Raw genomic sequence first — 26,289 nt, 5'->3', positions numbered from 1 at the left:
TGAAAGAGTGTGTGAGTAAAGGGTTTGTATGGTGGGACTGTTTTTCCTTACATGAAGAAGTGTCGACTAGGTGGCTCGAGTGAAATACCCCTTGTACTCGGGCATAACCCAGACAAAAACTGATTTGAATCTTTTGACTATGTGGTTGGGCGGTGGCTAACCCATTGGGTTGGATCTTTCAACCATGTGGTTGGGTGGTGGCTAACCCATTAGGTCAGATGGGGCTAGGCATGGCTAAATGATCCATTGGTTGAGTGATAGTAAGAAGTTTATCTTGGGGTGATTAGATTTCAATTTGAAATGGTAAAGTAGGGACTAGGCCTTAAACATTTAGTAATCTTAGTGTATTTTTCTAATACTTTGCGCAAAACCGTGTAGGGAAAACATGCAAAAAATGATATGTAAAAAATCCAATCATCGATCTATGAAGTCCAATCATTGGCTCCAGAGTCCAATCGCCACGGGTCCAATCGTCCAAAATTGAGCAAGCATGGATTGAAAAGTCTAATCATCAGTGGCAATTCCTAGTTTGTAGAGCTATAAATGTAAAATAATCTGCTAAATGTGGAGTTATGCTAGTTACTGACCGAATTTGACATAGAACAATGAAAGGACATGCATATTGAATGCACAAATATCCAAAAAATGTGTCAGATTGGCAATTGGTGGAAAATAATAAGAGGACATGCACATAAATCTAGGAGATCTATTAGACTGATAGTCGACGCAGATACTGACAGGTAGGAAAGTGCAAGCATCAACAATTCGATCATGGAACAGTTTGGTCGCTAAACTAATCGCATGTACGGTGACCTACCGAGGTCCGTTCGCATCGATCGGTGATCGACGCGATCATGGAATAGTTTGGTCACTACCAATTGCATGTATGATGACCTACTGAGGTCCGATCACATGTACGATGACCTACCAAGTTCCGATTGCATCAATTGGTGATCCTATAAAATCAATTGCTCAAACCAGTTGTTGTCAATATGACTAGTCGCTATATGACCAATCACCAAAAAATCTAATCGATCGATATGACTAGTCTGCTGACGTATCAACGTTGTCGTCGGTATGACCAGTCATTGCTTTGCACAACCAATTGCCAAAAATTCTAGCACTAGTCTCGATATCGATTGTTGATCAATGACGTCCAGTCATCACAGTAAGTGTAATTGCAAGGAGTTCAATCGCACAATTGAAATAATCCAATCGTCCGATTATTGGAGATTCTAGGGAGAATTCTAGGGAGAAATTTTCCAAAACTTCATGAGATTGATTTTCACAATTTCCCAAATTGGTGTGAGACCTAAGGACCTCTTGAAGACTAATCATTCCTTGAAACACATAAAAACTTGCAATATCCCCAAAAACCATTAAAAAGTAGAAGACCTTCTAAAAACTCAAAAATATCAGAAAATAAAGGAAAACCATAAAAAGAACCTTAGTAGTGATTTTTGGTGTTGGACTAAGTGCTTATGCATTTATGTTTGGGCCTAGTCATTGTGACTTCACACTAAAATCCAATGTTTGATCTTGAAACATTGTCATACACACCAATGCTAGGGAGTGGAATAGGACCAAGAGTCAATCTACCACCCTAGTAGCTCTAGATTTCTAGTTTAGAAGCAGACTAGGAATCCTTCACATAGAGGAACCTAGATCAAGATTGTGGGGCATTATCCCAATTCGGCATCCAAACTCGGATATGGTTAAATGAGACCATGGAGTGTTTAGAGGTAAGTCATCAAAAGGACCTAAAAGGTCCCAAGCCAAAAGACCAATGGGTGAGAGAAGGGTCATGAGTGAATAGATTAGAGGCCAAGCTAGCAATACTAGAACCAATAAAGAGTACCTATTATAATTTTATGGCTTCCAAAACTAACCAAGTCCAAGTATTCATTGACACAAATGGGATACACTTGGAGAGATGGCCAATGTTTTCAGTGTGCGCAGAATTGAGCCAAACCTCTTAGACAACTCATGAGAGACTAGTAGTGCCTATGCACCCATCAGCACCTTGTCTAGTACCATCAAATTTGGAAATTGAATTTGGAAACATCTGCAATTGGCAAGTGCCACCTCTTCGACACACGGTGCACGTGGCCTATCCCCAAGACATCTCCGCGGAGGAATACAAGGAGTCCCTCAAATTTCATCATTCCATGAAGCCATCACTTAAGGTAAAGAAAGAGGAAGAGGACAGCATGGGCAATGCCAAGGACAAAGATGACGATGTTGTGTCCAGCAACAATAAAGATATATCCAAAGAAGGCCCCCCAACAGGATGAGTTGACAGGTGGCCTGGGTGAAGCTTCTCGAGGTCCTTCAACATCAAGCCCTTCTTTAGTTGCACATGCTTCAAGAACTTCTACCAAAGGCAAGGAGAAAGAGCATGCCTTAACACCACTTCCCCTAGACCAACCCTCTACATCCCTCCCCCTCTCCTTGCCTTCACCTTGCCCCATGCCACTCCTTGTTGGATTTCCCCACGTGCATCTCCAGCACTACTATCACCCCTCTCATCTCCCAAGCTTCCCCCACCACCAACCTCTCTTGGGGATGTCCAGGAACATCCTTGATGGACTCACCAAGGCCTCAACCTTACAATCGATCACCCCCTCTCTCCTATCACAAGTCTTGGAGGAAGGTGAGATCCTAGAACACTCCATCAAAGAGCAGTAACAAATGCACCCCCTGACCACCCATTCAAATAGCATGATCCTCTCGATGGATTGATATTGATGGAGCCCTCTTTATCCTAGACCAGTGGTAATTCCTAGACCTTACTTCTGACACCACAATAGGCTCACTGTGATCACCCATTCAAATAGCATGATCCTCTCGATGGATTGATATTGATGGAGCCCTCTTTATCCTAGACCAGTGGTAATTCCTAGACCTTACTTCTGACACCACAATAGGCTCACTGATCACCTTGATATATGCTTCATCTGGAACAAAAGTTTAATCGATGGTCCAAATATAACTGCAAGAGGGATATAAATGACCACTAGCCAAGGCAGATCCAATAACACACGACCTCATGGGGGAGCAATGTATGTGATGGGTGACCTTACCTTCTCAAAACCAAATGTTGGAAAGAGTATTGCTATGCTCCAAGGTATCTCATGATCAAATGTGTTTATTTCTCAATTGAATGTAGATGGGCATGGGACCTCAAGCAAGAGTTGGGTACCTAAGCTGGAGAAGAACCCTATGCTACAATTCAATTACTGGCACCTTGACCACCCCTTACTCCTCCATGAACAATGGATGCTTCGCACAATGCAATAGTTTATCCAAGCTTATGATGTAGTGCCGGACCTTGACATGGTCATATTTTTCAAGCTCATCATTGTTCTTTTGGTAGAGTTCCAATGTTGGCCACTTTACGAAGGACAATAATACATGGCCTTCGACATCAATGTGCGTGTGTGTGTGTGTGTAGAGATAGAGAGAGAGGAGGATATAGAGATAATGAGAAGAAGAGGGCCTGTGTGTGTGTGTGTGTGTGTGTGTGTGTGTGTGTGTGTGCATGCAACAATAAGAAGAAGAGAAAGCATACAAGCTACTTCAACCACAAGAGCAAGAAGACTCAAACTTAATTATGAGAATGAGATTATGTGTTTTGTCATTAGTCAAAATGTCTTATATACAAGACTCATTTGTATAATGTATGGCCATCCAAGTATGTCCAGGGGTCTAATAAGTTAGTCTAGGCTGATTTCCTAGTTTAAGTATACATTATTAGCATTACACAAGTTATAAGCTCGGTGTTTGACTATCGACATTACACAAGTTGTAAGCTCGGAGATTTCCCAAAATCATTATACATAAAGCACATTGTGCAGTACCAAAGTATAGCTTAAACATGTTGCTGCACGTTTTGGAGTACTGTTAGTAGCTGATGTGGTTAATATAGCCCCCTCCCTAATCACGATTCTATCCTTGAAATCGATAGTGAAGCTTCGAGGAGGCTAGTGATAGAAGCCATTAAATTCCAATAGAAGTTGAAGCAGGACTTCGGTGAAAGGCTTCCTAGGATGTCCAGCAAGCCATCTCGAACATAATGTGAGCATGTACTAGCACACACACACACACACGGACAATGTGTGTGTGTCTCTCTTTCTCTCCTCCTATCTTTATGTACATAATATCTAGAGCTAAAATTTGAGCTTGATTGTAAGTGATGAAAGAAGAAGCAAAATTCACCACCATTATAAGGAGTAAAGCCATAAGGGCCAAGGACTAGCATACTCTTCCCAACACCATCAGAAACTTCAAATCATTCCCACCAGCCAGATGAGAAGAATACTTCCCAACAAGATCCGATTGAGGTTTAGAGAAACCATCCCCAATCTTTGAACCATCATCACTGTCATGAGCTAAACAAGCATGCGCCACATAGTGCCTGGTTTTTCTACATTCTTCTACACATGTAGCATGTTATATAGGAAAAGACAAGAAAGCATATGCATAGTGGTCGATTCTTCTACATTTGTAGCTTGTTATATTGGAAAAAATGATAAAGCCACCAATTAGCAGAAGCAATCTAAGAATATTAGGTCTAGATCCATGTAAATAGGCACTGGAGGATCCATTTTTTATAGTACACATTCTTTAACATCCAACCTTGTAGCATGTTAGATAGGAAAAGACATAAAAACATATGCCACATAGTGTCCGATTCTTCTACATTTATAGCTTGTTATATAGGAAAAGACGAGAAAACCACTTATTAGCAGAAGCAATCTAAGAATCCCATGTCTAGATCCATGTAATTAGCCACCACTGGAGGATCCATTTTCCATAATAGCACACATCTTTTAGCATCCAACCTTGTAGCCAACTACTCTAGCCTTCCTAAACCCAAAAAGAGAGGAAGCCCCTTGAATGTGACCCACATATAGTAGAAGGCCAAGAGCTACAGAGCCTTACCAGAAGTTGAGTGCAGCAAAAGAGATGGTAAGAGACATCATCCGAGGCCACGCCAACAAAGATGGAGTAAAATGGCCCTAATATGTGTACCCCAGCCTGAGTCCTTACCATGCTGTCCAATCTCCGCTAGATGGATAGGTATAGTAGGTGCAACCTCTCCGTCCTTGCTCGCCTTGAGGCAAGGTCTGCCAACAAACTAGGCCGACCATTTCCATCATGAACTCCACAGCATCTGCGTGAACCCAACTGGCAAGTTTGTAGCAGCCCCATGATCCTCACAAAGGTTCTCTTTTATGGTTGTCAGATGGGAAGAGCTCCCCAAACCCTATAACTACCCAGGCGGCACTGATGTTGCCATAGCCAATCAGCCCATCTAGCCACTGCCAAGGTTTCTCCCTTACGAAGTGGACTTATAATGAGTCAGGTTTTCTTGTTATGTAACAACTTTGTAACGGTTTCTTGGAAATAGGTAGTACCCATATAAATGTAAGGAGAAAAAGGGGAACTCTCCTGAGTATCCAGAGATGCTAGAGTGGTGTATGTGTGAGAGTCTGAGCTAATATTGAAAGAATGTCTTCTGGGTTGGTCATCTCTCTTATTGCTACTTTGTATTGCATAATTCTATCTCTCTCTATATTACATGAATATCCATCTTGTGTTAACCACCATCAGGAAGCACAAATAAATTGGAAACTAACCCGCGCATAATCCATGTTACCTCCCTTGAATATGGGCAAATTGGTAGCTTAATGTTCAGCGTAGGCTTATCGCATTGGGCACAGTAGAGTTAGTCATTGCTCTTTAGGAGTTCACTAGGTGGTCTGGAATCACTGAAGTGTTGGGTCTTGACTGGATAGCAAAATTTTTTGCAATCCTACTAGGAACTAGCATGCTAGAAAGGGGAGTAGGAAGGTAAGGGGTTAGTTCTACATAGGAAGCTTGAATTGTGTTTTGCATGACATGCATGTTCTCTTGTAGCATTTTTGGCAGAGAGGAGGTAGTTAGGGTAGATCACGAGAGGAAGTGTGCACGTCATGGTTTCGAGTATGTTCACGAGTGAGTCGTAGTATAATGGATGACGTATGGAGAATGAAGCAAGTTCAAGCAGAGTAATGCAGTACTGCCGTATAGGTAGTCAAAGGCCTTAGGAAATGAAGGGCAGCCATATCATGCAAGAAGATTTCTGGAAGAAGGGACTTTGTGCTAGAAAGAGCAAGAATGACATAATTAGGAACCTCTACGAGATTAAGAGGGAGAAGAAGAAAACTAGGAGCTCCAAAACATGAGGCAGGGAGATCAAGAGGGAGATGAACAAGTAGCCTTGGGAAGGATTTCTCTAAAATACGCAAAGTTAAGGGGAAAAAGTGAGGAGGATCCAGATGCTCATATCTTTGCCTTTGAGACCACCTTCTTGGCCACCAGATCCCCATTGCCACAAAAGATAGAGTATTTTGCAACAACTATAGGTGGCAAGGCCACCAACTAGTACGCCTAGTATGGTCTGGACCACTTCTAGATGTTTGAGGAATTAAAGAGAGCTTTCCTAAAGAGAGCTTTCTAGATGTTTGAGGAATTAAAGAGAGCTTTCCTAAAGAGAGCTTTCCTAAAGAGATTTTGTAGAGACAAGGCCACCACTGAGGTACTTAGAAAAGCTGCAAAGGTTGACTTAGAAGAAGAGGCCAATGGAAGATTATACATCAGAATTTAGTGCATTATTAATGCGTCTAGACTAGGCCAACAAACCTACAGCATCCACACTGAGTTAGTGGTTTATGAGAGGATTGAGGGAGAAGCTCCAAATGGCAATAGCCTCTTATGATTTGGAGACTCTCACATTTGGATAAGTGGTAGCAGGAGTAACCAGAGCTAAAGGAATCTTGAGGCGCAGACAAGCAAAGACCCCAAGAAGAAAAAGAAAGGGGTTGACAAAAGGAAAAAGAAGGAAGATGAAACTTATGAGTCGGATTTCGGTGAAGACACCTCGAAATCAAACTCCAATCAAGATTCAGATGTCGAACAGCGAAAGCCCCATAAAAAGAAAGGTAAGAAACAAGCAGTGGATGTTCAGGAAGAACTAAAGGCCACCCTAGCCAAGCTTGTTGAAGGAGGACACATAGGATCCAGATGTCTGATGCACCAAGTGTAATAACCGAGGTAACACAAAAGAAGAATGTCAGATGAAAACCACCCAAGAAACCATGTGCTATTTATAATAAGAGCAACCACACCACTCATACATACTTTTACAACACTCAGAACAGGAATCTGAGAGTAGTCAGCGTTAGTGTCAATCAAGCTACCACTAGGCCTTAAAACAATAGACCTTATGGAAGAGGTCGAGGTGGAAGATTCAGACAAGAGGAGTTGGGATGATATGCTACTACACAGACTACCCCTTACGACAACATCAGGAACTGCAAGAAGCAAGGCCACAATAGCAGGAGCTAATGCAATAGTAAACATGGTGAAAGTGGATGAATGGGTAGTAAAGCATCAAGAGAAGCCACCAGTAGTAATGGTAGTGACAAGGTCACAAGGACCTGAAGACAATGACAGGCAGGAATGGGTGGTTGCAAGATGAGGGTACTCACTTTTGTTCACTCTCTCTAAAATTGGGACATCGACACAACTCGAGTAGAGTATCTCAATCATGATATCGCCATCAATTAAAACACGACATGTGCCTCCCAAGCCTAAAGCCCCATATCTCGATCGAGATACCAACTAATGCCATGCTAGCAGGTTCGGGTTTCAAGTCACCATCCATGTCACTAGTACATGTCACTACCACCTCGTTATCTCAATCGAGATATGTAGGCCACTCATATCCACGTCAATGCCATAGTGGATACCCCTCGACTTGCCCGCTCGGATGTACATTCAACATGTTAGTGATGCCGTCTCCATTGTCCACGTATCTCGAACGAGATAAGGAAATATAATCTCGACCATTAATATATCTCGTTCGAGGTATGGAGATGTGATCTCGTCCATTCATATATCCCGTTCGAGATATCAAGATGTGATCAAAGCTATTGAAAAACCTCGATCGACATACGTCTACACAATCCGACCCGTCCATTCGTGCCCATTCCAACGTGCGATCCCAACCGTTTACATATTTCAAGCGAGGTATGAAGTCGAATCGCGACCATACCTCAATCGTGGTACTCACTCAAAATCTAAGCCGTCCATATACCTCGAACGAGATACCTATTTCAAATTGGAGCTATCGAGATCACCACCAACCCTAAAATCAAACGCATATCTTGGCCGTTTTTTTCACTAACCCTAAAACTGCGTGTACATCCGGGGCGTCGATCGTGCAAACCCTAAAATGCATGCCACTAAACCTTGATCAAGGTTATAAAACCGGAAAGTTTTTTCCCCCCCGCATTCTCTCACGTTGTTTTTGCTCTCCTTGCTCTCTTGATTTGGATTAGCAATTAGTGGGCTCATTAGTATTGTTTTATAGCTTCATTAGTGCTACTTAGCACACTAAGCATTGGACCTTTCACATTGACCTGCTTGTTTGTGTTAGGCCTAGGTTCTAGCATGGAGTCATGGCAGGAGGGCCGCTCGTCTATTGTGGACCTCATCACGTGGAGATAGACCGCGAGTTAGTACGGCTATCCGTAGGACTGCTAGAGACACACCGTCTACATTACATATCAGGTCAAACTTGGAGGCGATGCTCTCATCCCTTCGTAGCCTTCACGATATTGTTTATATAGATGAGTGGATAGCTCACCATCACAGTGCTCATGTGTCACATGGCCTGACATATCGTCAGGTCTGTGAGCTTGGTAAACGATTAGGGATGGAGCCTACTTAGACCTTTTTCTTGATAGCCATGTGGGATGTGGCCTAGGCAGGGAAGCCCCTTACTATTTCGTGGTGTTCGCATCCTCGTATGGCGACACATATCTATAGTCGATATGCTACCGTATATGGGAGGATGTCGAACAACTGCCAGATTCTCATATACTTTGCACAGCAATTATATGGGGAGTTTGTCTTTGGGGAGCAGGTGGATTACACTAGCCATTGGCACGGCGGGCAGTGCTGGTCGAGGTCATCTCCAGGACCAGGGTAGGCGGCCTCCACCAACCTTTCATGTGGCTACTACAGATCCTATGTTTGTGCCTTTATCTACTGTCGAGGCACTAGGCACCCAGGTGGGTATCGATGTACGGAGTACCACGGAGAGCATCCAGCATGTGGTGCACCTTTTTTCACTCTCGATACTAACAAATGTCGAGGTATTTACACATATTTATTACTTCTTAAGGTTTTTCATAGTCATTTGTTTACATGTTTATATGTACTTTTCTATATTTTTATAATGAGCGGTATGGTTGATTGTGTCACTTAGGGTCCCACACCTACCAGTGACGAGAGACTCACTCAGGAGTTGATAGAGGCAAGAGCGGAGATTGACCATCTTAGAGTAGCATTGTAGACGGCAAAGGTAGCCACTGTAGAGGCTCGCCATGCGAGAGAGCTTGACATCCAGCAAGTAGGTCTCTCTTGTATGTAAAAGAGTTATAATTAAGGTCTCTCTTGTATGTAAAAGAGTTATAATTAAGGTCTAAAGTTATAAAGTTCTTTAAGTAATATCTAATGAGAGACTAATCAATTATTTGTATGCTTTACTTTTTGACCAGGTCTGGACTGAGGTAGAGAGTGCTAGAGAGCTAAGGTGGAGCAACACATGATTATGGAGAGGATTGCACAATAGCACAGAGCAAAGCAGTTGATGTTGCATGTTCAGGAGTTCTATAGATCTTTTGACGTGACAGTGCCTTACTTGCCTCTATATCCACGGCCTGTTTACGGAGATTTTTCGATGACCTCTCCCTCAAGATGCACCACCACCATTCCTCTGAGACACCTATTGCACTCTATGCCTGTATACTGGTGGATATGGTATGGGATGTGGACATTTTTTCCATTTGTCCTACATCACCTAGGAGCTAGTACTCTTCTCGGCATGTCCCTCTTAATGAGCACGTGTTGACCTAGCGACATACATAGTTCTCAACATTAACGATATTCACCCAGGCTTTACTTGAGTAGATGCTAGGACTGGTAGGCCACTTGATTATTGACTTAGGACTCGATGCCGCCGCTGACAGAGATCAGGAGGCTGAGGTCCCTCTAGAGTTAGAGTGGAGTGCACATGAGTTTAATGCATACCATAGAGTCCTTTAGGAGAGCCAGCTCACAGCACACGAGTGTGTGGGTGGTGCTGGTCCTAGTAGCACCTCGGGTGATGATGCTGGTAGTAGTGCTGCTTCACATGAGCAGTGTGTCCTTACAAACGAGGAGCTTACACCGCAGAGACTAGCAAGCATAGACCATCATTGATTATAGATTTTGGGTTTATAGGCAGACGTCTTGCAGTATGTGTGCTTTTGTCGCACAGGTCATAGCTGGGGACTTGTCGAACACTGTATGCGAGTCACGAATGGCTACAAGCATACAACCAGGAAAGCAAGCTCAAACAAAATGCAAAGGTGTGTCACTCACCACTCAAACTGCCGCCGTGAAGGATTCCCGCATCGCAGTGAAGAAGGAGCCATCGTCGCCGCTCTACCGCCTCGCCGCCGTCGTGCCGCTACACAGTGCTCGATCGCTCTCTCTCTCTCTCTCTCACACACACACACACACACACACACACGCAAGAGAAGGAAACCAAGAAGATAAGGCAAGAGCACTCTTGTATTCACAACACATGAGAATGAGGGTTTTAGGGTTACATTTGACTCTTATAGGTGACTTGGCCGTTCACACGTGGGTGCCCATACATGGCCGGCCAATCCTAACCCTTACCTTGCTGATATTCAAGGTGCACCTCTCATCGGCGATTACCCAATCCCTTTATCCTTAACATATGGTGCCGACAAGCCCGGCCCATGACTCAGAATATTTAAATTAATGACGTAAAATAAAGTACGTCTCAATGTCCGTCATAGGTTAACATGCCCCCCTTCCTGATGTAGATTCCGTCCTCAGAAGCTATGGTATGGTAAGCTCGATAGGGTTGTTGTGGTAGACTGTCTGCAAAACAGGGAAGTAGAGTGAAAGTATGCTGGAATTCAAAAGATATAAAGTGTATAAATTCAAGCATGTTAGACCACAATGGATGTTGCTACTATGAGACTTAGTTTAAGGGGTCACATGAATGAGCTAGTATAGCAAATTAACAAGAGTTTAAAATTATTGAAAGTAAATCAAGAGTTAGCAAGGTGTCAAAGGTTAATCAAGGTTTATAACTGGCCTAAGTCAAGAAAAATAACCAAGCTTAATAAATAAACAGATGACCACACTGTGTCTACTCTAAGAACAAGTTAATACCGTGAGCCTAGGGACACAAGAAACATTAGAGTTACAGGAGCCTTTTGCCTTTATTTTTTATGCACGTGACAATTTTTACACATAATGGCGATCTTCCTAAGGCAAAACTAACATCGATCCTGGTACCATGTTTAACACAAGGCATTATCTAGGAATCTATTAGTTCACCTTAGGCAAGGCTACCCCCTACCAACCAAAGCATCCGGTCTGGAGTAGAATACTCCTCACCTACCAAGTATCAATAAGGCGATAGGCCAACATTAAAGCACATCATAGACTTGTATTGCCATTTATTGTAGGCTTTTTTTTAAATTTATTTCTTTTGATCTTCGCTCCTGAAGTATAATTTGTCTTGCATCCTTTCGACAAAGGGATAAAAGCTATGTCCTAGAGGTCAACACACACATGGCCAGGTGTCAAACATTAAGATGGTTTGACCCTAGACCTAAGACAATCATATTCCAAGGTTAACTAAAGACATCATGCTGCCTAGGAATATATCCAATAAAGTTAAGCTCATTAATGATTTACACTAGCACGTCAAGCAACTTCAAAAACTAAGTAGTACATTAACAATTTCCATGTGGTCATCAAGTATCAATAAGGCGATAGGCCAACATTAAAGCACATCATAGACTTGTATTGCCATTTATTGTAGGCTTTTTTTTAAATTTATTTCTTTTGATCTTCGCTCCTGAAGTATAATTTGTCTTGCATCCTTTCGACAAAGGGATAAAAGCTATGTCCTAGAGGTCAACACACACATGGCCAGGTGTCAAACATTAAGATGGTTTGACCCTAGACCTAAGACAATCATATTCCAAGGTTAACTAAAGACATCATGCTGCCTAGGAATATATCCAATAAAGTTAAGCTCATTAATGATTTACACTAGCACGTCAAGCAACTTCAAAAACTAAGTAGTACATTAACAATTTCCATGTGGTCATGCATTATAGTTCATGCAATTAATTGAACTGTAAAAATGAAAGAGAGTGGGTATGGAAGAATTACACCTATATTTTGGAGATCTCCTTGATTCGATGAGAAAAATGCCTGCAATTAGATGAGATATTTATGTATGAGCGTTGCGGCTATCTCAGGACTTGAAAGCGAACCCACCTCAAACTTTTCCACCTGTACAACCAACTAATAAGCGCTATACCTCGAGAGGCACATCAGTGTGAAAAATTAAAGACTCGTTTAAGGAATCTAAACTAGAAAAAACTTGAAAACACTAACCTACCTACCAGTCACCACACTACTACTGAGGATATGATAAGAGGATGTTGTAGAGTCCTGGCTCTAGCCCTAAGGCTAAGCCTTTATCCGCATCATCCAAATAAATAAAGTCAACCTCAGTAGTGCCATGAGTTTCATCCGTCCATTCATCATTATCAGATATTTCCTTTGCATTTTCCCATCCACATAAACTCATCAAGAATGTAACCATGCGAGGATAGTCATCTTGTGGAAAAGGAAAGCATTGGGCTATCGGGGATATGTCCTCTACGGAGTAGGGGTCAGTCATGGTCAATAGGCGAATTAGCCATTGTAATTCCTCAAAATTTTCCTCTCTAGCTAGTACATCTATATGATCCCATTCAGTTTCAATTACAGGATAGCACATGTGAAATATCTGAGAAAGGTACAGATGATACCTCTCACCAAAGGTGGAGTGGATGAAGTGTATGATGATCGTGCATCTGCCATATCTGCAAACATAGATATAGCATCAGTAGGTTTATGACAGGTCAATCTAGTTCTTGATTGTATATACGGATATTTCTGTTCTTAACGTGCTCTTGCTTTTTTTTACTATTTTTTGCTTTGCTTTTCTTTTCTTTTCTGTGTATGAAGCTATATATATACATCCCCTTGAATTTGGCAATTACATGGTCAGGGGAGAAGATTGAGGAAGCATTAGAATTTCAAGCGTGAGTACATGCTCCCCCTTTCCTTGGGTAGATCATATTTTTTGCAATGATGTTGCAACCTCTTGGAACCAATTTGCAATGATGTTGCAGCCTCTTGGAACCAATTTATCCAGCGGGTCATAGGTTGTGATATGGGTAGATAGCTTTTTATGACCCTTGTGGCCACATCCAATTGCACAGATGTTAGTGTACGCTCTCATTGACGAATGGAGGAAATGGTTTCCGATGATACTATTATAAGGGAAGACGTAGACTCATCGGTCTTTTGTTGGGTGTTGACAAGAGTAGGTGTAGAGCATGTAGAAACTTCTATATCAGCGTGTGCCTGGCATGAGGAGCTAGAAGCTTCATGTGGCTCCCCCCTTCCTGAGCTAGGTGGTAATGATCGATATCGTTTGGGAATCCAAACTAACTCTGGAAGAAGTGGTGCGGAGCACTCTGTTACCTTTCCCTTACCACGGTCTTGAATTGTCGTTGAGGTGGCAACAATTGGTTTGCAAGGTTTCACAGGTGATGTAGAGGGATTCAGCTTATGTTTAGGGACCGAAATCTGGTCATTCCCCTCGTAGTACCCTTGGGCTACTAATAATTTTTTAGGAATCCATCGTGATGTTACATTGCTCTTTCTCGGGTGGGTAGCTGTTTTCTTCCTACTACGAGGCTTCTTGTCTGAACGAGATCGAGCAAGGGAAGTAGTAGTTAACGAAGCTTTTGGGACCCATTTGTATGTATTTTTTGGCATAGTAAGCAGAGCTTTAGAGACCACCCTGCATGTTTCCACTCTTGGTGTTGAAGCGTTAGAGGGGTGGCAAACAATCAAAGATGGTTTTGCCACTGGACTTTGTGATTTTTCATTATCTAACATTTAAGTGGATGACTTAGGTGCGAGATTTTGAGCGGTCAAACCTAGTGTTGGTTCTTGCGTTGTCACTCGTCTAGTTGCCCATTTGGTATTGTACTTGGTGGCCATCATCCATTTGCGCCCTAAGTTTACAGTCCCTTCCATGGTACCCGCAGGCGTAAGCAAAAAACTTTGAATTACGGTCTCCGTGTCATAGGCAACCGGAGTGTGCAGAATTCCTGAGACAAGGGTTTTCTTCTTGTTGATTCCTTGAACTTGGATAGTACTCTTGGATAAAGGTGGTTTTCCAAGTTGACACCACACACCATATGATAACAAATTGTGTTGAGCTCCTGTATCCAATAATGCATTATACAGCACCTCCCCGTGGGGTGGACCCGACCCCACATACTCGCAAAGTTTGGTCAACATCGGATCATGCTTGTATTAGTAGTTAGCGTCGTGTGTAGATTTTTCAAGTCTCTTAGTTCTTGAGAGGCCATGGAAAATCCCGATCTTCCCTATGCCATCACACCCAAACACCGATGCTGACCAAACTTTGTGAGCATGTGGGGGGGACCACCCCCACATGCTCGCAAAGTTTAGTCACAGCATCGAAGCATGTTTGGACTAGTAATTAGCACCCACCAGTGCAGATTTTTCAAGTCTCTAAGTGCTTGAGAGGCCATGGAAAATCTCGCTCTTTCCCATGCCATCACACCCAAACATGTTCCGATGATGCAAACCAAACTTTGCGAGCATGTGGGGGAACCCACCCCCACATGCTCACAAAGTTTGGTCAGCATTAGAGCATGTTTGGATTAGCAATTAGTGCCGAGTGTGAATTTTTCAAGTCTCTTAGTGCTTGAGAGACCATGGAAAATCTCACTCTTCTTGCCATCGTACCCAAACATGCTCCGATGGTGACCAAACTTTGCGAGCATGTGGAGAGGATACGCCCCCAAATGCTTGCAAAGTTTGGTTAGCATCGGAGCATGTTTGGATTAGCAATGAGCGCCCAATGCAGATTTTTCAAGTCTCTTAGTGCTTGAGAGGCCATGGAAAATCCCACTCTTCCCCATGCCATCATACCTAAACATGCTCCGATGGTGACCAAACTTTACAAGCATGTGGGGGGACCCACCCCCACATGCTCACAAGTTTGGTTAGCATCGAGAAATGTTTGGATTAGCAATTAGCGAGACCAGTGTAGATTTTTAAAGTCTCTTATTGCTTGAGAGGCCATGGAAAATCTCTCTTTCCCATGTCATTGTACCCAAACATGCTCCGATGGTAACCAAAGTTTGCAAGCATGTGGGGGGAACCCACTGCCACATGCTCGCAAAGTCTGGTCAGCATTGGAGCATGTTTGGATTAGCAATTAGCGCCTAGTGGGCCATGGAAAATCTCACTCTTCTCTGTGCCATCGTACCTTGACTAAACTTTGCAAGCATGTGGAGGAGACCCACCCCCACATGCTCGCAAAGTTTAAGTTTGGTCACCATCGGAGCATGTTTGGGTACGATGGCATGGGCAAGGGCATGATTTTCCATGGCCTCTCAAGCACTAAGAGACTTGAAAAATCCGCATTGGGCGCTAATTGCTAATCCAAACATGCTCCGATGTTGACTAGACTTTGCAAGCATGTGGGGGTGGGTCCCCCCCAGACATGGTCGCAAAGTTTAGTCAACATTGGAGCATGTGTGGGTATGATGGCATGGAGATTTTCAACAAACAATATGATAGCCAAAGTGTTAAAAAAAATCCAAAAACTATGAACATCAACTAAAATGCAATGATCCTCACTAATGAAAAAACTCATAATGATATAAACATCAACTAATTACATTCTAATTACATCAGAATGTGAGCTAACCCAGCTACTATGGGTTAGCCACTAACTCAATATATCAAGGCACTAGATCAAGGCACTAATTACTATGGATTTAGCCACTAACTCAATAGATCAAGGCACTAATTACATCAAAATGTGAGCTAACCTAGCTACTATGGGTTTAGCCACTAAATCAATAGATCAAGGCACTAGATCAAGGCACTAATTACTATGGGTTTAGCCACTAACTCAATAGATCAAGGCACTAACTATGGGTTTGGCCACTAATTACATCAGAATGTGAGCTAACCTAGCCACTAATTACAACTAATTACATTAGAATGTGAGCTAACCCAGCCACTAATTACATCAGAATGTGAGCTAACCGAGCCACTAATTACATCAGAATGTGAGCTAACCTAGCTACTAATTACATCAGAATGTGAGCTAACCCAGCTACTAATTACATCAGAATGTGAGCTAACCCAGCTACTATGGGTTTAGCCACTAACTCAATAGATCAAGGCATAATGAAAATGAGCTACCCTAGCTATTCTGAGGTTAGTCACTGCCAATAAATCTAAGTACAATGTAAGTGAGCTAAACTGGCTAGTATAAGTTTAGTCACTATCAAGATAGAGATCTAGTCAGTAGCACTCTCTCTAGCTCTTAAATGCTCTCATGGTCATCCACTTGAAGCCGAAAATGCGGGCGAGATCTTTGTTTTCGACTGTGTACTCGATCAAGAGAGCCTCGTATAGTAACCATTAAATGAGAGAACTGAGTTTCCTCTAACTCCCACTTCCACTGCTGGAACTGAAGACTCCCCCAGTGAAGTCAAATCTGTTGTTGGTAGAACCGACCTGCCACAATTATGCTATGGGCTTCAAAAGAAAACCCATGATCATCCACTCTATCCTGGTTAAGGATGCACTTTGGCCTAGTGCAACTCATCAGATAGGAGTCTACTCCCTCGCTATTTCCCTCACCGACAATAATGGCAAATACATCCCCCTCCTATAGCATATCTATTAGGTCATCATAGCTAGCCATGAACACAGGACGTGTGTGCTCATTGGACAACACTGGATGTGAAGGATGCTCGGGGAAAGGACTGTCTATATCCATGCATCTGCCCATCCTCTCAAGGCACAATGTGACCAACCGCCATCTATACATGCTCCACATAAGCATGTAAACCGTCCTTCAAAATCTGGTCCTAATCTTACACAAAGATATTGTTAGAATAAAAAAATAGGTGAATCTATTATAATATAGCTAAAAGATCCTAAAAGAAGAGAGAGCAAATATTTTATAGTTCTTTTGCACTTTTCCTTGACTCATGAAAGAAAGAGAAAGCCCTTACATGGCCGCTTTTTGAGTCCATATTTTTCCTAATGGATTGGCTCGTGCAAGGATTGCCACTCCAAGTTTTCATCATCCATTAGTGGAAGATCCACAAGTGTGTGATAACAAGTGCAAGAGGAGCACAACTTTGAGCTCTCCACACATAAACTAAAGCTCTTAAGCTTGGTTCAAGCTTGGAAAATTGATAAGTTTTCCACATCCATGCTCTATCAAGGATAAATATTTTAGAGCTTAAAAACTTTGTAAAACATTGTTCTTTAGAGAAAGAGTAGTGTTTGCAATAGTATTTTTTAGAGAAAAAGTAGTGTTTCAATAGTGTTTTTAAGAAAGTATTATCATTTTGAATCTCTAACAACTTCACTAAACCTATCTAGGCTTGGAAGCTTGTGATTTTAGCTCAAAATTTTGTATATCCTCCCCTGCTTGGGATCTAATGGAGGTTGGGAGAGTGATCTCGCTCCCCCACCAAATTCTATCAATGTATTCCTATCATTCTAGATATTATTCTTGGAGGAGTTAGCAATTTCATATACGGGGAAGTACTTGTGTGGTGAGAGGAGCCATAGGTCTTTGTCTTTACATGAATCCTTCCAGGATTAACACTACCAATGGCTTCATCTATGTGTTGGCTTGGGTGCATCAGCTCTATGATCAATTCCCTAGCCAAACCCCTTCCTATTTTAGTAGTCAATAAATCCACTAGGGTAGATATGGCCATTGGTAGTGTCAATCCTGGAAGGATAACTATGCTTTCATAAAGGAGTACGAGACCCTAATATGCATGATTATCTGATCTTACCTAGACAAACGTCTCCAGATATATGTTGCAAAATAGCAATAGAATTTGAAGATCCAACAAGATGATATAAATTCTTTGTGAATAGCTACATCTTCTTGAATCTCAAGTTATCATGACTTTGAACACAAAAAATAAGTAAACAATATGACGGTTCAAGGATTAAGAACTACCATACTAGAAGAGCGAAAGATGAAAGAGGTAAGAGAGATACTAGGTAATGTGCATCTCTATCTACCGTCCGCTGTTGGGCAAAGAGAAATCACCTAGTGTATATGCTAACAGAATCACATGAGCACTAAGTGCCCATATTTGCAACATAGATAAATGCTTACTGCTCTCATTGTATGCATCTAAGGAATCATGGTACCACGATACTACCATGTGATACCACCATGTGTAGTAGCAAGCCCTTGCACAAGGAATTTATCTTTACATGAATCCTTTAGGTGTGAATATATAGCCTTAATCATTGGGTGTGCACCTCGATTATCACATTTAGGCTTTAAAAAAGAGTTAGGCTAAAAAAGGGTTATAGGTTGGTTGAGGTCAAGACATAAACCATTCTTCTCTTCATGATCACATGATTACATCAAGTTTAGTTATCCATGGATTTGGGGAGCAAGGTTACTACTTGATAAGCACCTAATTGAGTGTATTTACTCGGAGAGGACTAGAAGTCATTAGAACTTGTAGTAGCAAGGAATCCATGGAGAATGCTACAAGAAACAAGGAGAAAATGGATGAAAGGAAGTGAATGAGAGGATTTTATCTTCTCCCATAAGACGCAATATCATTTTAGACTATGCTAAAGGAGTATTTTGGTTAGAATCGAAGACTAGACAAGAAGCTCAATCATTGCTCAATCATCTAACTATGGTCAAGAAATGGCTAGGAGATTAAGAAATGTTGATACTCAAACCATACCTCCAACAATATTTGCGTAAGGATATACTCTTGCAAGTATCTTTGAACAATTGTAATTAACTCCCTAGATTACGAGAGGCATTACTACTACTCTTAGGACTGGAGAAATTTTTTTTCCTAGCATAGAGAAAATGGAATTAGAATACGAAATCAGAGATGCATAGCTATGAATGAAAATGCTTACACACAAAAAGCTGTATGTGTGATGAACCAATGCTAAGTGGAGAAACAATGAGAGATTACGATCTCTAAAACCAATTGAGTTCTAACTAAATCTTTACGAAGATGTGGTGTCACAAGAAGACCATGACTTAGCCCAAGTTTTAAAAGAGGGTATGCCGTCATTAGAGCTAATATTTTAAGGCTCTAGGGAGGGTAGGGAAACATTTAACAAAATAGCTAAATAGCTAAACAGCTAAATGACCAATTATATACAAAAGAAGACATCAACAGCTTGTTATCATTTCTCATACATATGCAGATAGTATCATCATAAAATCACATAAGAACTCTAGTTGACAAAGTCCAAAAGCCCAGCTTGTTATTTGACCTATCATTTCTCATACATATGCAGATAGTATCATCATAAAATCACATAAGAACTCTAGTTGACAAAGTCCAAAAGCCCATTGACCACACTCCTATCGTGCCTAATTGGGTCCCTACAGCTTTATCTATGCATAACCATAGGAAGGGACAAAGGACAAAGAAGAGGAATGTTTATAATATAGTAAGACCTAGTCAAAGATCCAGCATAGTTATCCTTCCAGCATTGACACTACCAATGGCCATATCTACCCTAGTGGATTTATTAAAAATAGCTACTAAAATAGGAAGGGGTTTGGCTAGGGAATTGATCACAATAGCTACTAAAATAGGAAGGGGTTTGGCTAGGGAATTGATCATAGCTCATGCACCCAAGCCAACACACAAATGAAGCCAGATCATATGGTAAAGTATAGAAAACTTGATACAAACATTCATGGGTGATGAAGACCCGATTCAACATATAGGAATCTTTGAGGCTACATGTGAGACACATGGTGGATAACAGATGACCTAATAAAGATCTATTCATTTTCTTTGACATTAGATGGGAAGGCCCATCGATGGTATAAAACCTTGAAGCCTAAGGATATAGTTAACTTCACTCGGCTTAAAAATGTGTTTGTGTCAAGTTTTGCATCACGTGGTGATAAATGGATCCTAGTGGAATCACTCTATAATATCAAGCAACAAGAGCATGAGTCATTGAGAGATTGTGTCTCTCAACGAAAAAATTTGAACTCTCAGTGTAAAATTTGGGAGAGGTTGACCAATGATTAACTATTGTCATGCTTTCATAAAGGAGTACGAGACCCAAATATGCATAATTATCTGCTCTTATCTAGACAAACGTCTCTGGATATATGTTGCAAAATAGAAATAGAATTTGAAGATCCAACAAGATGATATAAATTCTTTGTGAATAGCTGTATCATTCTTGAATCTCAAGTCATCATGACTTTGAACAAGAAAAATAAGTAAACAATATGACGGTTGAAGAATTAAGAATGACCATACTAGAAGAGTGTGCGCTTTTGCCGCACAGGTCGTAGCTAGGGACTTGTCGAACACCGTATGCGAGCCACGAATGGCTACAAGCATACAACCAGGAAAGCAAGCTCAAACAGAATGCAAAGGTGTGTCACTCACCGCTCTAACCACCGCCGTGAAGGATTCCCGCATCGCAGTGAAGAAGGAGCCGTCGTCGCCGCTCTACCACCTCCCCGCCGCCGTGCTGCTACACACAGTGCTCGATCGCTCTCTCTCTCTCTCTCTCTCTCTCTCACATATGCAGGAGAAGGAAACCAAGGAGATAAGGCAAGAGCACTCTTGTATTCACAACACATGGGAATGAGGGTTTTAGGGTTACATTTGACTCTTATAGGTGACTTGGCCATTCACACATGGACACCCATACATGGCCGGCCGATCCTAACCCTTACCCTGCTGATATTCAAGGTGTGCCTCTCATCGGCGGCGATCACCCAATCCCTTTATCCTTAACATATGGTGCCGACAAGCCCGGCCCATGACTTAGAATATTTAAATTAATGACGTAAAACATAGTACGTCTCAATGTCCGTCATAGGTTAGCATGCCCCCCTTCCTGATGTAGATTCCGTCCTCGGAAGCTATGGTATGGTAAGCTCGATAGGGTTGTTGTGGTGGACCGTTTGCAAAACAGGGAAGTAGAGTGAAAGTATGCTGGAATTCAAAAGATATAAAGTGTATAAATTCAAGCATGTTAGACCACAATGGATGTTGCTATGAGAACTTAGTTTAAGGGTCACATGAATGAGCTAGTGTAGCAAATTAACAGGAGTTTAAAATTATTGAAAGTAAATAAAGAGTTAGCAAGGTGTCAAAGGTTAATCAAGGTTTATAACTGACCTAAGTCAAGGAAAATAACCAAGCTTAATAAATAAACAGATGACCACACTGTGTCTAGTCTAAGAATAAGTTAATACCGCGAGCCTAGGGACACAAGAAACATTAGAGTTACAGGAGCCTTTTGCCTTTATTTTTTATGCACGTGACAATTTTTACACATAATGGCGACCTTCCTAAGGCAAAACTAACATCGATCCTGGTACCATGTTTAACACAAGGCATTATCCAAGAATCTATTAGTTCACCTTAGGTAAGGCTACCCCCTACCAACCAAGGCATCGGTCTGGAGTAGAATACTCCTCGCCTACCAAGTATCAATAAGGCGATAGGCCAACATTAAAGCACATCATAGACTTGTATTGCCATTTATTGTTGTAGGCTTCTTTTTTAAAAAAATTTATTTCTTTTGATCTTTGCTCATGAACTATAATTTGTCTTGCATCCTTTCGACAAAGGGGTAAAAGCTATGTCCTAGAGGTCAACACACACATGGCCAGGTGTCAAACATTAAGATGGTTTGACCCTAGACCTAAGACAATCGTATTCCAAAGTTAACTAAAGACGTCATGCATTCTGAGGAATATATCCAATAAGGTTAACTAGCACGTCAAGCAACTTCAAAAACTACGTAGTACATTGACAATTTCCATGTGGTCATGCATTATAGTTCATGCAATTAACTGAACAGAAAAAACGAAAGAGAGTGGGTATGGAAGAATTACACCTGTATTTTGGAGATCTCCTTGATTCGATGAGAGAAATGCCCACAATTAGATGAGATATTTATGTATGAGCGTTGCGGCTATCTCAAGACTTGAAAGCAAACCCACCTCAAACTTTTCAACCTGTACAATCAACTAACAAGTACTATACCTTGAGAGGTACATCAGTGTGAAAAATTAAAGACTCGTTTAAGGAATCCAAACTAGAAAAAACTAGAAAACACTAACCTACCTACCAGTCACACCACACTACTACTGAGGATACGGTAAGAGGATGTTGTAGAGTCCTGGCTCTAGCCCTAAGGCTAAGCCTCTATCCGCATCATCCAAATAAATAAAGTCAACCTCAGTAGTGCCATGAGTTTCATCCGTCCATTCATCATTATCAGATATTTCCTTTTCATTTTCCCATCCACATAAACTCATCAAGAATGTAACCATGCGAGGATAGTCATCTTGTGGAAAAGGAAAGCATTGGGCTATCGGGGATATTTCCTCTGCTACGGAGTAGGGGTCAGTCATGGTCAATAGGCAAATTAGCCATTCTAATTCCTCAACATTTTCCTCTCTGGATAGTACATCTATATCGGGGATATGTCCTCTACGGAGTAGGGGTCAGTCATGGTCAATAGGCGAATTAGCCATTCTAATTCCTCAACATTTTCCTCTCTGGTTGGCTAGTACATCTATATGATCCCATTCAGTTTCAATTACAGGATAGCACATGTGAAATATCTGAGAAAGGTACAGATGATACCTCTCACCAAAGGTGGGAGTGGATGAAGTGTATGATGATCGTGCATCTGCCATATCTGCAAACACAGATATAGCATCAGTAGGTTTATGACAGGTCAATCTAGTTCTTGATTGTATATACGGATATTTCTGTTCTTAACGTGCTCTTGCTTTTTTTTACTATTTTTTGCTTTTCTTTTCTTTTCTTTTCTGTGTATGAAGCTATATATATACATCCCCTTGAATTTGGCAATTACATGGTCAGGGGAGAAGGTTAAGGAGGAGGAATTACATGGTCAGGGGAGAAGGTTAAGGAGGAAGCATTAGAATGTCGAGCGTGAGTACATGCTCCCCCTTTCCTTGGGTAGATCATATTATTTGCAATGATGTTGCAGCCTCTTGGAACCAATTTGTCCAGCGGGTCATGGGTTGTGATGTGGGCAGATAGCTTTTTATGACCCTTGTGGCCACATCCAATTGCAGAGATGGTAGTGTACGCTCCCATTGACGAATGGAGGAAATGGTTTCCGACGATACTATTACAAAGGGAGACGTAGACTCATCGGTTTTTTGTTGGGTGTTGACAAGAGTAGGTGTAGAGCATGTAGAAACTTCTATATGAGTGTGTGCCTGGCATGAGGAGCTAGAAGCTTCATGTGGCTCCCCCCTTCCTGAGCTAGGTGGTAATGATCGATATCATTTGGGAATCCAAACTAACTCTGGAAGAAGTGGTGCAGAGCACTCTGTTACCTTTCCCTTACCATGGTCTTGAATTGTCATTGGGGTGGCAACAATTGGTTTGCAAGGTTTTACAGGTGATGTAGAGGGATTCAGCTTATGTTTAGGGACCCAAATCTAGTCATTCCCCTCGTAGTACCCTTGGGCTGCTAATAATTTTTTAGGGATCCATCGCGATGTTACATTGCCCTTTCTCGGGTGGGTAGTTACTTTCCTTTTACGAGGCTTCTTGGTGGCTGAACGAGATTGAGCAGGGGAAGTAGCTATTAACGAAGCTTATGGGACCCATTTGTATGTGTTTTTTGGCATAGTAAGCGGAGCTTTAGAGACCACCCTGCATGTTTCCACTTTTGGCGTTGAAGCGTTAGAGGGGTGGCAAACAATCAAGATGGTTTTGCCACTGGACTTTATGATTTTTCATTATCTAGCATTTGAGTGGATGACTTAGGTGCGGGATTTTGAGCGGTCAGACCTAGTGTTGGTTCTTGCGTTGTGACTCGTCTAGTTGCCCAATCGATATTGCTCTTGGTGGCCATCATCCATTTACGCCCTAAGTTTACAGTCCATTCAATGGTACCCGCCGCAGGCATAACCAAAAAACTTTGAATTACGGTCCCCTTGTCATAGGCAACCGGAGTGTGCAGAATTCCTGAGACAGGGGTTTTTTTCTTGTTGATTCCTTGAATTTGGATAGCACTTTTGGATAAAGGTGGTTTTCCAAGTTGACACCACACGCCATATGATAGCAAATTGTGTTGAGCTCATGTATCCAATAATGCATTATACAGCACCTCCCCATAAGGACTCTGTAACTCAATTGTGTAACTCAATTGGGTATCTTAGAGGTGGGTCAGATTCCAGTGCATCCTCCTCTGCTTCCTCAAAAAATACTTGCATAATTCCCAAGTTGGCTTCCCGTTGGTACCTAGCACGCTGTTGACGTTCTTTGGCTTCAATTCTTGCTTGTATCTTTTTAAGCTCAGCTTGTTCTTTAGCTGCCTTCTTTTGATGGATTGCATGTAACTCCTCTTGGCTCAGGGGGTCATAGTACCTTTTGAATTTACTCCCATTAAGGAATCCAATGGTTTCAACTCCGTCGAGAGTCTCCACTCGGATGGTACCTTGCGGGGTAATTTCATATACTCTATACGGTCCCTTACCAGCATATTTGAGCTTCTTCTTTTCGTTACGCACTCCATACATCAGGACTTTATCCCCAACCTTGATGTCCTTGTCCTTTAGGTGGCCATCAAACCATTTTTTCCTTCTATCCTTCTCCACAAGGGCATTGTATATAGCCAATTGTCTTTCTTCGTTTAGCCGCTCAAGGATATATAGACGCTCTACTAAGGGATTACCATCCCAACCCTCTTGAGTAGCAACACGAAGACTAGGAACGACAAATTCCCACGGCATGACCGCTTCTTGGCCATATACCATTTTGAATGGTGTGCAATTAATAGCCACTTTGTACGCAGTACGATAGGCCCATAAAGTTGTCGCGTAAGCTTTAGATCCCAATCCGTGCGATGAGCTTCAACTGTCTTTGTCAAAACAGAGATTAATGTCTTGTTTGTACTCTCGGCTTGGCCATTCGCTTGCAGATAATGAGTAGATTTATGATGGGATATCATGAAATTTGTTGTGAGCTCCTTAATCACGTCATTTATAAAATGCGTCCCATTGTCGCTCACAAGTTCAAAAGGATAACTGAAGCGTGTGATTATATTTTCAAAGAGGAACTTGTCTGTTGTCCTCGCATCTGCCTTACGTGTCGCTTTCGCTTCAGCCCATTTGGTCATATAGTCAGTGGCCACAATAATATAGCGAGATTGTGTGTTTCGGGCCGCTGGGCTAATCGGACCTACAAAGTCTAAACCCCAATTTTCAAATGGTTGGTTTACTTTGATTGGATGTAGGGGCATCTGATCTTTCCTCTGGGGTTTCTTGTATCGTTGGCATTCATCGCAACCCTTCACAAAGAGTGATGCATCTCGGAACATAGTGGGCCACCAATACTGTGATTGTAAGATCTTTCGCGCAGTTAAGTCTCTTGAGAAGTGACCACCGGCTACACCCATATGTGCCTCTTGCAAAATGTATAGATACTCATCCTCTTAGGCACAACGCCTAAGAACGTCATCCTTTCCTCTTTTATAAAGAGTCCCGTCTATCAGGCAATAGGGTTCGCATTCTTTGATCAGCTTTTGAGCTAGATCTTTACGAAGCTCCTTGGGTGGAAAGCCATTAACCAAAAAGTTAACAATCTTCTCACTCCATTCAGGCATTGTCTCCACCATGAACAGGGAAGTGTCAGGTAAGTCATCATCAATCCCCGTAGGAGCCTCACCATTAGGTATGCGAGACAAATGATCAGCCATAACATGTTTTTTGCCAGTGAAATCAAACTCAAGAAGAATCAATAGCCATCGTGTGATTCTTCCTGTGAAGCATGGTTTGTTTACCAGATACAACAATGCTTGATGATCCAAATAGAAAACAAACTTGGTGGCAAGGAGGTAATAACGAAATTTCCTTACTGCATATATCATTGCCAACCCTTCTCGCTCCGTAGTGGTGTAGTTCATCTCAGCATCGTTCAACTGGCGACTGGCAAAGCTAATGGGGTAGTCTAGCTTGTGTTCTCCAGG

Source organism: Cibotium barometz, chromosome 2, assembly GCF_041138505.1.
Source record: "Cibotium barometz isolate CiBa-2024 chromosome 2, ASM4113850v1, whole genome shotgun sequence".
Lineage (NCBI taxonomy): Eukaryota > Viridiplantae > Streptophyta > Polypodiopsida > Cyatheales > Cibotiaceae > Cibotium > Cibotium barometz.
Note: the sequence above shows the minus strand (reverse complement) of the source record.